At 45.2% G+C, this 13,304-nt stretch overlaps 1 protein-coding gene across 6 annotated transcripts in view; it reads left to right on the forward strand.

Moving 5' to 3' along the window:
- Positions 1 to 3,745: 3,745 nt before the first annotated feature.
- Positions 3,746 to 13,304, forward strand: part of SLC38A1 (solute carrier family 38 member 1) — a 63,525-nt gene continuing 53,966 nt past the window's right edge. The window contains exons 1-2 of one of the 6 annotated variants that reach the window (XM_016201174.2): positions 3,746 to 4,017; positions 7,650 to 7,726. The gene's annotated coding sequence lies outside the window, so the exon portion shown is untranslated. Of the gene's footprint in view, positions 4,018 to 4,153; positions 4,345 to 5,473; positions 5,641 to 7,649; positions 7,727 to 12,599; positions 12,625 to 13,304 lie in introns of those variants that run through there. The other 5 variants (XM_016201173.2, XM_016201172.2, XM_016201175.2 and 2 more) reach the window with 5 other exon arrangements.

The following is a 13,304-nucleotide window of genomic DNA, read 5'->3' on the forward strand; positions in this document are numbered from 1 at the left end:
CTATCCCTCCTTCCTGGAACCATACAGAAAGGACCTGTGGGACTACTAGAAACTCCCAGATGATCTGAGGTGATTCAATTCTCCTTTTACAGTAGAAATTCCTTCTCCAACCTCACTTTCAGAGCAGATACAGAATTTTTATTTTCTCAGTTCCACGGGGCAATCCACAATACAACCTGTTAATATGTCCTGACTTCCTCAGCAACATTTTGGGAACATTAGATCTATCAACCGTGCCTTTGGAGGTCACAAATTTATTAAAGAGTAAACTTATTCCCTTGACTCTCTAAAAACAGGGCAGTAGTTCCCATCTGAAGGCAGAGTGGTCTGGGACCTGCGCATCTCCGAGCCCTCCAAAGAGGGTTGCTCCAGCATTAGGTAACATTTTATTTTTCAATTACAATTTACATTCAATATTATTTTGTATTAGTCTCATGTGTGCAGCATAGTGGTTGGACAAACATATAGTTTACAAAGTGATCCTCCTAATATTCAAGTACCCACCTGGCCCATACATAGTTATTACAATATTATTGGCAATATTCCCTACGCTGCACTTTACATCTCTGTGATTATTTTGTAATTACCGATTTGTTCTTCTCAATCCCTTCACCCTTTCACCCAGCATCAGGGAACATTTTAGAGCCAGGCATAGAGAATTGGCTTTGGAGTCAGCTCTGGATTCAAGACCTAGATGTGCCAATTAGAGTTGTGTGAACTTGGGATCAATTCCTTAACCTCTGAATCAGGGATTAGGACGGTCTGCACCTCTTAGGGATATTGTGAGGATTAAATGAGAGACCATCTGCCATATGTATATCCTCTTCGGAGAAGTGTCTATTCAGGTCCTTTGCCCATTTTTTAATTGGATTGTTTGTTTTTTCGGTGTTGAGTTTTATAAGTTCTTTATAAATTTTTATTACATTTATCAGATCGGCAAATATGTTCTCCCATTCAGTGGGTTGTCTTTTCATTTTGTTGGTTTCCTGTGCTGTGCAAAAACTTTTTAGTTTGATGTAGTCTCATTTGTTTAGTTTTTTGTTTGTTTTCCTTGTCAGAGGAGATATATCAGAAAAAAATGTTGTTATGAGCAATGTCCGAGATTTTACTGCCTATGTTTATGGTTTCAAATATAATATTTAAGTCTTTAATCCATTTTGAGTTTATTCTTGTGTATGGTGTAAGAAAGTGGTCTAGTTTTTTGTGTTTTTTGTGTGTTTTTTGCACGTACCTATCCAATTTTCCCACCATTTATTTAATAAATTATCTTTACCTATTTTATATTCTTGCCTCCTTTGTCAAATATTAACTGACCAAAAAGGCATGGTGAACACACAAACAGTATACAGATAGATGATGTATTATACAATTGTACACCTTAAACCTATATAATTTTATTAACTAATGTGCTGTTGAATTTTATAAATTCAATATAAAATAAATGAGAGACCATCTGTAAAGTGCTATTATGTTACTCATCTCTCAGTAAACACACAGTGAACAGTTGTCACCATGACACCTTTTGCCCTCATTTGAGACCACAGCAATTGGGTTTAAATGGTGAGCTACTTATTTTGAAAAGAAATTTTGCCTACAAGTGGTACTGGAGAAAAACTCACATGAAGTAACTTGTCCTAAACACTACCTCTTTCCTCCAGCTCTTCACACTGCAACAGTCCTTCATGTCAGCTTCCATGTTGATGTTTGCACTCCAGTTACAGGTTGTCAACTAAAATCCAGATGTTGGGATAAAGATCCTTGTAAATTCTAGGCCCAAGAGTGTCTAGTTGGAAATGGTTATAGCATCATGGTTAAGATTAGACATGGACTTTTTGAATGGAGACCTGAACAGGAATCCCTTCCCTCACTTCCCCTTTCACCACTTAGTCTTAAGTGACTGGCCAATCTAGCCACTTGGAACCTGCTTTCTTGTTTATACTAAGAGGATAACACCTAATTGAGTGGTTGAAAGGATTACATGAGATATTTATATCTAAAGTGCTTAGCACAGTAGCTGACAAAGAGTAGAAGCTCAATTCATCAATACTGAATCCAATGTTGGTGCACTGAAACTAGTAAGTTAAAACTATAATGAAAAGATTAAGTCTGCAAACAAACATTGGTGAATGTACATTCTGCCTAATAAGGGAAACATTTCAACAGGCTTGAGCTGTGCTCAGAGGTTACCTACTTCGCCTATCCAGACTTCTTACCTTTTCTCATAAAAATTATGGTGCCAGCCAGGCACGACGCACACTACTTAACATGACTAATTTATACTAAAGGAGCCGCTTCTAGGAAGGACGCGGGAGGAAAGAACCAACTCTTTGGTAACCTGTAGAATATTACTATGATGTGACTACTATTAACCCTCTTTTTTAACTAAGTGGGGAAAGACGGCTAGGACAAAGGCGGGCGAGGGAAGCAGTGCCTCCGGGAACAATCGGATCGCAGGTCTGAGTCGGGCTGCTTATCATTTCGCCCCCTTCGGCTGGCACTGACTGTTCAGTTTCTCAGATTTATTCAAGAACATTCCTCCTAACAGGGTTCTCAGGGAGCCACTGTTGCACTGAAGAAGAGCATTTACTGCCATTCAACGGGAGGAGGATTTCGGTCTCTCAGGAGGGTTGTGAAATCTGGTTGTCCTCCCGTTTTTCCGGGTGATGGGGGGGCAACCACCTCTCCACGACAGTGGCTGCTCAGTCCGCCCGCCCGAAGCACCCAGGCGGTTTCTGAATTCCGCCTCCCCTCGCCCTTCCTGTTTTGATGAAGCGCGGAGACCGTCGTTCCTGTGAATAAGGCCTCGCGTTTCCACCTGCAGGTTCGAGCTGTGCGGAGTCTAATTGGCTGATGCGCAGGTGGGATTTCCTGTCGCCATTTTAAAGAAACACAACTCGCCGGCCAGGAAAGCGCCCAATTAGAAGGGGCTGAAACAAAGAGTAAGCAAAAGGGGAATGGCCCCGTCGTCCAGTCCCCTCCACCCTGCCCCCCGGATCTGCGGCGCCCGAGCTCGGGAAACCCTAACGCTCCCGGCCAGCGAGGCAGAGTCACGTGGGGCGCCCGGCCCGGGACCTGCGGCCTCTCCGCGCCCAGGCAGGTGCGCGCTCAGGCTCAGCAATCGCCTCGCGTCGGGTCACACCCAGTCCCCGCCACAAAGCGCCGCAGCCCAGACGTCGCGGGGGCTGACGGGGTCTGCGGCCGCGGGTTCCCGGAGCGGCAGGCCCCTCCCACTGCGGGTTACAGACAAAGACTTTCCAGAGGCGCTCGCGCGCCCCGCTGCCCCGGCCGCCTCGGCCCCTTTCCCGCCAACCGAGGCGGTGTCGGTGCTGTTCCCGGAACCAACACACCGCCGCATCGCTGCCCGCAGCTCCAGGCGCCAAAAGGGGCTCCAGGGGCTGCGCGGAGACCAGCCGCTCCCGCCGCCATCCGCACTCTGCGCCCTTCCCACAATGCAACTCCCCTCCCTCCGGCGGCGGGACTGGACTCAGGCGTACCCCGCAGGCGCCCCCCCCCCCAACAGCCCTCCTCTCCTCCTCCCGTGCCCTCCTAGCCTCCCCATTGCCATCGCCAAGGGTTCCCAATCTCCAGCCACCGCCACAGCCCGGTTCTGGGCTCGCTGCTGGGCCCCAGGAGAGCGTGGGGCAGGTGTCCAGGCTGCGCGCCGCCTCTGCTCCCGCAGCCACCATCCGAGCGCCGGGCGTCTGCGTTCCCCGCACCCCCTCCCCCACCCCTTTCCCGATGTTCAGTCTCCCGCAGCCGCGGTCGCTGCATCCTCAGCGACAGGGAGACAGCCGGCGCTGCCGCCAGGAGAGACACCATGTGACCCGCACTGCTCAGTAACAAGCAGCGTCGGTTCCAGAGCGGGCGCGCCTGGGGGAGGTGAGCGCGCGCAGGACGAGGAGGAATGGCCTGACTCTCCCCGTTAAACCCTCACAAGCTATGGATGCGCGCGGGCGACGCGGCCCCCGGTAGGAGAATGACTGCGATTCGAAACTCTCAGCGCCCGAGCGTGTCGCAGTAAGTGCGAGGCTGGCTGGCGGAGTGGCGGGCTGGAGGGGGTGGGGGGACTCTGATGCAATCCGCCACTGAGGAGGAGCAGAGCCAGGGGAGCGCGGGGCAGAGGCAGCCGCGCCGCTCTGTCTGAAGGTCGACGGGAACCTCCTCCCTTCACCTTCCTCGCCACGCCGAGCTTCCGCGCCCAGCCCTCGCGGACCGAGGCCACATTTTCCCGGCCGAGGCGGCTAGACCTTGACACAAAGGACATCACACGGCCGGCGGTAAAATCCGGAAGGGCGGACACCTTGACATCTCACCTTTTTGACACTTTTCCCTTTATTGCCCGAGGTAGGGGTGATTTTCCTGGCTCGGGAGAGCCGAGGGAGCGGCGGCGGGAGGAAAGGGATGCTGGAGACGTGCGGGGAGGAGGCGGTAACGTGGAAGTCATCCGTGCGGGCCTGAAAGGAAGGGATGCGCGGCGGTGCCGGATGCATTGGAAATGTGCTTTTGGAAAAGTCCAGGTCTCCTGTTGTTCCGAGTGCACGTGGCTGCGTAAGGAGGCGCGGAGGTTCCCGATTTCACCTTCGCCTGGGCTGTGGCTTATTTTTTGGTTGCGTTTTCATAGTGGCCGCGCGTGTGGCACCCGACCTGCTTAAACTACACGAGGGTCAGGGACCGCGCGGGTCTGCGGGGAGAGCGCAGCCGAGGTGAGGGCGCGACTGCGTACCCGCGGAGTGTGTGCATGCTGGGCGTTGGGGCTAATTTCCTGTGTCCGCAGGGCCCAGCGGGGAGCGTGTGATGCCCGGGGGGCTGCGCGCGGCCGGCCGGGCTTCCAGGACTGGCCTGGGAGCTTGAGTAAACCCGGGCGCGTTTGCCGACCCTTCCCGGAGCCCTGCGGCTGTCTGAGTAACCGAGAGGAGTAGGAGGATGCGGGTGGAGGTCACTAAAGGGTACCAGCTGTGACTCACTGTCCTTTCCTGCCCTGAGGGGGTTCTTTCCAATATCAAGAAGGGGAGAAAGAGAGAAGTGCCGCTCCGGGAGCTGAGCGCGCTGGAACTGGCGAACAAAAGGCCACCGCTTGCGCGGGGCCCGGGCTCGGACTGTCTGGCTTCCACTCCACCTCCTCGGCCCATCCCGGCACCTTGCTCGCGTCCTTAAAAATGTTTCCACAAAAGGCCGCCTCACTGGCCACGTCGGTGCCGGGGCGAAAGCGCTCCACGGCCCGAGTGTGGGTCCCGGGGCGCTCGCCGCCCCAACCCGCCCCCCAGAGCGCTGCGCGCCTCGGCGCCCACCGAGACCCCCTCGACGCGGGGCTGCGGGATCTCCCGCCCTCCGATTGGGGCAGAACTAGTCAGAGAAGGTAGAAGCGCCTATGGCGGCAAAATTTCGCGGTTACGGCTTCACGGAGTTCCGGGTGCCTCTCGCAGGCTGCCGTGGGCTGCGGAGGGTGGTGCCACAATTGGGAGTCCTTTGTATCGCGCTCTGCGCCGCAGACCCAGTTTTTATCGCCCTGTTTCTCCGGCGGAAACCTAACTGCCGCCGGGAGCACGTCCTTTCTCAGACGAATCCAGGGGGCTGGATGGAGGCAAAGTCAGAAAGACCCCAAAGCTAGGAAACGCTATCTATGGATTTGACATCTCTGAGGTGGGTTTAAATTTATTTTATTTTACTTTATAACATAAGGGGGAGGAGAGACTAAATCTATGGTTTGCAGACGGCAGGGCCCAGCAAGGCTGTAATTTGTCACCTTGATGGAAGAAACTGTGCAACAACTCGTGCTTGTTCTGACGTCAGCAAGACAACGGAAAGAAAACCTGAGCTAGGTGGCTGGCTGCCCTCATTGTTACACATCTCACGCAGGGCTGGGACCCCAGAAATCTATGCGAAACAGTCAGCTGGGGGCACTGATCCTTTGTCGACCCCCTGGATTTTGGTCGAGCCCCAACCTCAAAGGACTTGACTCTTCAGTCACTTCCGTTCTAAGCATCTAGAAACCCGCCAAGTTTGCTTTGAGGTCTTAACATCCATGAGGTATTCAATAAGTGTCTCCTATTGGGGGGCTTATTTTGTGGCAGGCGGGACTGACAAGATACAGTTCCTATTTCTGTGAGGCTTCTGTTTTCCTGGGGATACAGACAATAAATGCACGTATAAATGAATTTCAGATATTTGTTAGTGCAAGGAAGAAATAAAACAGGGTCATGTGGTGAGGGAGGGTGCTCGAGCTACATGACCCTCTAGGAGTGCCTGTGTAGAGAGGGTGGCATTTGTCCTGAGATTGAAGAGGCCAGGCATCATCAGGCTATTGCTAGTCTTATCTTTTCCTCGCTCCAGATGATACTTGAGGGCAAAACTAGTCTTACTCATCACTGGCCCCTCACGTCCAGCAGAGTAGCTGCTTAATAAAACGCCCATTGGATTGAGATCTTGGTCAAGCTCCATCTCCTTCACCTCTTTGTGCTGTTGGTGACCATCCCTTCTTTTCTGCATCTCATTATTTGTTCCCCTTCTTCCAAGGTGAAGCGTTAAGTCTTTTTCTGCTCTGCTCCCCTTTCTCTCTTACCCACCCCTCACTTCTCAGCAGGTGCCAGGCCTTTGCAAATGCCCCTCAAACTTGTCTTCTTATCCCCAGTTCCAATGTCCCAAGTTCAAGTCCCTGTCGCCTGACCTGGACGTGGCAATTCAAGTAGGGTGTTGGGATACAAGAATCATGAAACAGACATGGAGATACCCTGAAGAAACCAGCGCTCAGGGGAGGAAGTAGCAAGTGCGACACGTGGTTTAAGAGTGAAGTAGCAGCCTTCTGGTTGGTCTTCTCCATACCGAGCTCCCCTGTTTCAGCCTCCACACTTCCATGAGATCTGTATTTCTAAAACTCAGTTTGCAGTTTTTAATGACCTTGCCTCAATTGAAGTATAAGTTCCTTAACCAGGCACTCAGGACCCTCCACAACCTGACTCCTCACCTCTTTGTCCCAGTTCACCCTGTGCCTTCTCTGTCACTTTTCTCCCTCACTGTCAATGTTGATTCCAGACTGGAATGCCTGAGATTCTATATATTTGTGAAGGCCTAGCCCAAATTCCAAATTTCTACCTCTTTGAATAAGTGTTCACTGATCACCTTTTAGCATTTTTATTAAAGATTTGTTTACCTTTTACTGGTGGTTTGCACGATTGTCACTCCAGGTGATGGGACTGGGGGATAAGGCCACAGGCTTTGAGTGAGATGTAAATACAAGCCGGCCCTTGGTATCTGTGGTTTCTGCACCCCTGGATTCAACCAACCGCAGATTAAGAAATACTTTTCTAGAATATTATATTGGGGGGAAGGAGTCAGTGGGGGAAAAGGGGGACATTGTAATATTTTGAACAATAAAAAAATTAAAATAAATTAATTAATTAAATGTTATATTGTTGTCAACATGTACCTATGTAGTTACTTAAACCTACCATGGTTGCATCTGTACTGAGCATGTACAGACTCTGTTGTCTTGTCATTATTCCCTAAACAATGTAGTATAACAAATATTTACATATCATTTACATTGTCTAAAGATGATTTAAAGTATATGGGGAGATGTGCTTAGGTAATATACAAAATTGACGCTGTTGAATATAAGTGACTTGAGCTTCTATGGGTTTTAATATCCACAGGGGTCCTGGAACCAATCCTCCTAAGATACCAAGGGATGCCTGTACCAGGTCTTAACTTACCAGCTTAGGGACTTTGGGTAAGTTGGTTAGCATCTCTAAACCTCAGGGTTTTTTGTTTTCCATTTGTATAACGGGAATACTGATGATAACGATGATGATGGTGGCAGTAGTGGTACCCATCTTATTGAGTTATCCTGAAGATTTAATTAAAATAATGGATGTGAAATGCTTGGCATGGTGTTAGCACTCCATATATATTGAATTAAAAGGAACTTCAGCCCTAGCCCGTTTGGCTCAGTGGTTAGAGTGTCAGCCTGTGGACTGAAGGATCCCAGGTTTGATTCCAGCCAAAGGCACGCACCTTGGCCAAGGGCATGTACCTCAGTTGCAGGCTTGATCCCCCTGCCCTGGTGGGGGTGTGTTTGGGAGGCAACCAGTCGATGTGTTGCTCTCACATTGGTGTTTTTCTCTCTCTCTCCCTTCCACCCTCTCTGAAAAAGCAATGGAAAAAATATCCTTGGGTAAGGATTAAAAACACACACAAAAACTTCAGGTTTCTCATCTATCATAGGGAGTAGGGAAAGTTTATCAGTAAAGTTCCCTTTACCTCTGATATTCTATGACTATTTAATCATTTAAAAATATTTTTCTGAAAATAATATCTTGATGGAAACTACCTGACTCATTTCAGCCTCTGGGAGACTATGCATCTGTGAAAGGTCAGTGTGGGGGTGGGGGAAGTATGTGCATGGAAGTGGCACGTTCAAAATCACGTCATAGACCTCAGAAAACACACCTTGAACACTCACCCTAACCTGAGTCATTGTTATACTTATTTCTGAAAGTTGGTCACATTATATTAATTGGTTTTCTAGTGACCACCTGTGTGTAGGTTACTCACTAACAGTAAAGGGATTTAGTGGTTAGGAATGCCCCATGGTTTGGGGAAACCCGGGTTGCAATCAAGGAACTCTGCCTCAAGTGAAATTACAGTGTGTCTGCCAATAATTAGCAGACTCTTGGGCAACTCATTTAACTTTTTTTTTCAAATATGTTTTTATTGATTTCAGAAAGAGAGAGGGAGAGAGAGATAGAAACATCAATGATTAGAGAATCATCAATCTGCCGCCTCCAGCACCGCCCCCCCCCCCCCCAGGGGATCAAGCCTGAAACCTGGGCATGTGCCCTGACCAGGAATGGAACTGTGACCTCCTAGTTCACAGGTTGACGCTCAACCACTGAGCCACGCTGGTCGGGCTCATTTAACATTTTTATGCCTCATTTCTCATTGGTCTATTGTTAATAATAGTGGCTGAGCTGCCTAATTCAAAGTTGTGAAGATACAATGAAAAGAGAACCTAGAAAATCCTTAAACAAGTTAAAGGAATTATTCATGGTGATAATCATCTGAGGTTAAACACACTGCTAATGTTTAGAAGATGGGTTCGATTAGTGATTCTCAACTCTGGCTTCACATTGGTTTTACCTGGGGTCTTTTAAAAGCTATGAACGCCCAGACTCCATTTCCAGAGATTCAGATTTAGTTGGCCTGGGGTAGAGCTCAGACATGGGAATTAAAAAAAACAACAACACAAGCACAACAAGCGTCAGGGATAATTCTAGTATGCAGTGGTTTAGAATGAAAAGCAGACAAAACAAAACCAGAAATTAAATGAAGATCTCCAAATGTTATTTGATAAAATCTTAGTAATGTGAAATCATGATGACTTTTCCCTTGACTCAACTAAACTAACCAGTTGTTGACATCATGGAGCCATAGCCTCAGGTTACAATTTATAACCTGAATTTCCCCAGGCATAGAAGCCTGTCCAGTGGGTGATACAGCCAGCGCCACATAAAGATTTAATGTGTGGATCTCAGTTTCCATCTCTTAGGAGTGACAGAGAAGATTGGGAAAGAAAGAGACAATGGAAAGCAAAAGGAAAGGGATAGGCTAGGGCCCAAGGTATGGAGGGAAGAGGCTCTGAGTGGGAGAGAGACATGACAGAGTACAGGGAAGAAGTTGTGTTTTGCTTTATACTGGTTTTGTTTAGGTTGCAAACTGGTGGCTATAGAACCAAATGAAGCCTGTGGGTGTATTTTGTGTGACATACAGTTTCTTTTAAAATTGTTTGGAATTAGTTGCCAACATCTAAATATCAGAATTTCCTTTAAAATCTGGATCTCTTGAATTTCTTGAATAAAAAAATCAAAAGCTTTTTCCTACTGAAATAGATGAGATACATGCTCTCCAGTTGCTTATGCCGATCTGCTTTGCTCATTTATTGTGCCTACCTGGGCCCTGGCTGCATTTGTTTTTAACCCTCAGTCTAAATCTGTAGATATTAATGCATATTAAAATCCCCCGGAGAGTGTTTAAAATATCCATGCTTGGATGCGTTCCTAGGTCAATTAAATCAGAAACTGGTGTGTGTTGGGGAGGGGAGGAATTATCACTATTACTATTTTAAACCTTTTTAAAACTTTTTAATTGTTATTGCATTTATTGGTTAATAAAATTATATAGGTTTCAAGTGTACAATTCTCTAACACATCATCTGTATTACACAATACACATCATTGTATTGTGGTTCACCACCCAAAGTCAAGTCTCCTTCCGTCACCATTTATCTCCCCCTTCACCCTCTTCTACCTTCCCCCGCCCCTTACCTCTGGGTATCACCACACTGTTGTCTGCGTCTATGAGGTTTTGTTTTTTTGGCTTAATCCCTTCCCTTTCTCACCCCGCCCTTCCCTTTTTCACCCGCCTGGAACCTCCCCTCCCCTCCTCTCTAACAGCTGTCAGTCTGTTTTCTGTATCTAGGAGACTGTTTCTACTATTTTGTTTGTTTATTTTGTTCATTAGATTCCACATATAAGTGAGTTCATATGGTATTTGTTTTTCTCTGACTGGCTTAATTCACTTAGCATAATACTCTCCAGGTCATCCATGTTGTCGAAAAAGGTATGGTTTCTTTCTTTTTTTTTACTGTTGAGTAGTATTCCATTGTGTAAATGTCCCACAGCTTTTTTATCCACTCATCTACTGATGGGCACTTGGGCTGCTTCCAAATCTTGGCTATTGTAAGTAATGCTTAAATGAACATAGGGTGCATATATTCCTTCCAATTTGTGTTTCAGGTTTCTTTGGATATATTCCCAGAAGTGGAATCGCTGGGTCATAAGGCAGTTCCATTTTCAATTTTTGAGGTAACCTCACACTGCTTTCCACAGTGGCTGCAGCAGTTTGCATTGCTACCAACAGTGCATGACGGTTCTCTTTCCTCCACATTCTCCCCAACACTTGTTTGTTGATTTCTTACTGATGGTCATTCTGACAGGTGTGATGGGATATTTCACTGTGGTTTTAACTTGCATTTCATTGATGATTAGTGATGTTGAGCATCTTTTCATATGTCTATTGGCCATCTGTATGTCCTTTTTGGAGAAGTGTCTATTCAGGTCCTTTGCCCATGCTTTAATTGGATTGTTTGTTTTTTTTGATCTGAGTTGTGTAAGTTCTTTATATTTGGGTATTAACCCCTTATCAGATATATCGGTAAATATGTTTTTCCATTCAGTGTGTTGTCTTTTCATTTTGTTGATGGTTTCCTTTGCTGTGCAAAAGCTTTTTAGTTTGATGTAGTCCCATTTGCTTATTTTTTCTTTTGTTTCCCTTACTCGAAGAAACATATCAGAAAAATTGTTGCTACAAGAAATGTCCAAGATTTTACTGCCTGTGTTTTCTACTAGGGTTTTTATGATTTCGAGTCTTACATATAATTCTTTAATCCTTTTTGAGTTTATTCTTGTGTGTGGTGTAAGAAGGTGGTCTAGTTTCATTTTTTTGAGCGTATCTGTCCAATTTTCCAAACACCATTTGTTTAATAGACTGTCTTTACCCTATTGTATATTTTTGCCTTCTTTGTTGAATATTAATTAACCATAAAGATTTGAGAGTTTTTCTGGGCTCTCTGTTCTGTTCCATTGATTCATATGTATGTTTTTATGCTAGTACCATAGTTTTGATTACTATGGCCTTGTATAGCTCAGTATCACAGCATGATTACTCCAACTTTGTTCTTCTTTCTCAAGATTGCTGTGGCTATTTAGGGTCTTTTGTGGTTCCATATAAGTTTTTGGAATATTTGTTCTAGTTCTGTGAAATACACCATTGGTATCTTGATAGGAATTACATTGGATCTATAGATTGCTTTGGGTAATATGGACATTTTAATTATGTTAATTCTTCCTATCCATGTACATGGTATATGCTTCCACATATTTGTATCTATTTCAATTTATTTCTTCAGTGTCTTATAATTTTCCAAGTAAAAGTGTTTTATATCCTTGGTTAAATTATTCTAAGGTGTGTTTTTTTAAATTTATTTTCTTAGGTGATTATTTTCTTAGTTTCCCTTTCTAAATGTTCATTATTGTTGTATAAAAATGCAACCAATTTCTGGTATTTATTTTGTATCCTGCTACTTTACTGAATTTATCAGTTCCAGTAGTTTTTTGGTGGAATCATTAGGGTTCTCTCTATATAATATCATGTCATCTACAAATAATGGCAGTTTTACTTTCTCCTTTCGAATTTGGATGCCTTTTATGTTTTCTTTCTGTCTGATGGCTGTGGCCAGGGCTTCCAGTACTATGTTAAATAAGGGTGGTGAAAGTGGACATCTCTGTCTTGTTCCTGATCTTAAGGGAAACACTTTTCATTTTTGCCCATTGATGTTGGCTGTGGGTTTGTCATATATTGCCTTTATTATGTTGAGGTATGTTCCCTGTCTTCCCACTGTGCTGAGAGAGTTTATCATAAATGGGTGCTAGATTTTTATCAAATGCTTTTTCTGCATCTATTGATATGATCATGTGATTTTCATCCTTCATTTTGTTTCCCTCTTAGGACTGCTGTTGCTGTGTCCCATATATTTTGGGGAGTTATGTTCTCATTTTCATTTATTTCAAGGTATCTTTTGATTTCTTCCTTGAGCTCATTGTTAACCCGTTCATTGTTTAGTGACATGTTATTTAGCTTCCATGTCTTTATGTTTTTCAGTGTTTTTCTTGTGATTGATTTATAGTTTCATACCATTATGGCCAGAGAATATGGTTGATATGATTTCATTCTTCATAAATTTATTGAGACTTGTTTTGGTCCTAACATGTGGTCTATCCTAGAATATGTTTCATGTGCACTTGAAAAGAATATATTCTGCTGCTTTGGGGTGAAATGCTCTGAAGATATCGATTAAATCCATCTGATCTAGTGTGTCATTTAAGGCTGCTGTTTCCTTGTTGATATTCTGTGTGGAAGATCTACCCATTGATGTCAGTGGGGTTTTAAAATCCCCTACTATGGCTGTATTACTGTCAATGTCTCCCTCTATGTCCATCAAGATTTGCTTTATATATTTAGGTGCTCCTAAGTTGGGTGCATAAATGTTTATAAGGGTTATATACTCTTGTTGGGTTGATCCATTTAACATTATGTAGTGTCCTTCTTTTTCTCTTTTATGGCCTTTATTTTAGTCTATTTTGTCAGATACAAGTATTTCTGTCCCACCTCTTTTTAATTTCCATTTGTAGGAAATATTTTTTTCTACCTTTTACTTTTATTCTGTGTGTATCTTTTGTTCTGAGGTGGAT

Source organism: Miniopterus natalensis, chromosome 2 (genome assembly GCF_054644295.1).
Source record: "Miniopterus natalensis isolate mMinNat1 chromosome 2, mMinNat1.hap1, whole genome shotgun sequence".
Taxonomy (NCBI): Eukaryota; Metazoa; Chordata; class Mammalia; order Chiroptera; family Miniopteridae; genus Miniopterus; species Miniopterus natalensis.